At 43.2% G+C, this 1,096-nt stretch overlaps 1 protein-coding gene across 1 annotated transcript in view; it reads left to right on the top strand.

The window, feature by feature from the left end:
• TIMP3 (TIMP metallopeptidase inhibitor 3) overlaps positions 1-1,096 on the top strand; it is a 36,422-nt gene that overhangs the window by 29,144 nt on the left and 6,182 nt on the right. The gene's annotated exons all lie outside the window — the stretch shown is intronic.

The following is a 1,096-nucleotide window of genomic DNA, read 5'->3' as shown; positions in this document are numbered from 1 at the left end:
AAAAAAAAAAAAAAAAAAAGAAAGGGAATGGAAAAGCTTGGCAGAGACTGCAGAAATCTGAAACATATTAGACAAAGTAAAGGATCAGAAAAAAACAGTCACTTGCCTGCCTCGTAACAGTAACTCTCTTTATAAGGCAGTTTATAGCTGAGCACGAAAGCTGGGAGGAGGAGACGCAAAGCCTGTTTCATAAGCTGTCGCAAAACCGCACACGTAGCCAAATCTGGTCCTGGCATGGCTCTTCCACTAGAGTGGAATGCTTGCACTCTGAATAAGAGGGCATGAGGTTCTGGGTTTACTAATTTCCTGAATCTTAAAATTTTTAAGATTCAGAAGAAAATACATATTTGTTGATTAAGTTGTATTTGTGAAAAAGAAGGCAACTGGTTATGTTGGCGACAGTGAGGCTGATGTGAATTTTTTTTTTGTTTGTTTGTTTGATGGCTGTCCCTGGCCTCATCAGGCTTGCAGACCTCTGTGCTGTTGTTCAGTTTCGTCACTCTCCAGCTCAGCAAATGGAGCAGCAGCCACTCTACTCTCAGTTGTGTAGATACCATTATGTCAATCTTTAAATAAGACACTCAAGCCTGTCCTGGCTGTTTTCATTGGGTTATTCTGCAGTACAGGGCCAGCGTGGTTACAGCAGGTACTGCAGTAATCCATGTGTCCTCATGCTGAGACCGCAAGAGAACAACTGCCTTTTTTCAGGAGCAGTTCTACAGTGTTTTGTTAGGAAGCTGTGTGCTCAACAAAAACAAGAGTGATATTAAAGAGGAAATCATGTGTTGGTCAAACTACCTTTATGCCTGCTACATAGGTGGTGGGCTGGTGACATGTTGCATTGCACATTTAACTGTGACCTTTGGCAGGAAGGAACCTGAAGCAGTCAAAGTGCTCAACAGAACCGGAATGTCCGGACCACGTAGTTCTTGATAAACAAACAAACCAAGTGTCTTCTTTGAAACCCTGGTGCCTTTCTGCTGAGCTTAGAGGCTTCAGTATAAATGGAGATTCAGCTTGATACAGTGGGGAAGCTCAGAATGACACAGCAAATCTCTCCCTTCCTTGCCCCAATGAAAGCTGACTGTCCTCCTGC

This window comes from Buceros rhinoceros, unplaced genomic scaffold (genome assembly GCF_000710305.1).
Source record: "Buceros rhinoceros silvestris isolate BGI_N320 unplaced genomic scaffold, ASM71030v1 scaffold1775, whole genome shotgun sequence".
Lineage (NCBI taxonomy): Eukaryota > Metazoa > Chordata > Aves > Bucerotiformes > Bucerotidae > Buceros > Buceros rhinoceros.
Note: the sequence above shows the minus strand (reverse complement) of the source record. Positions and strands in the feature narration are given on the sequence as shown.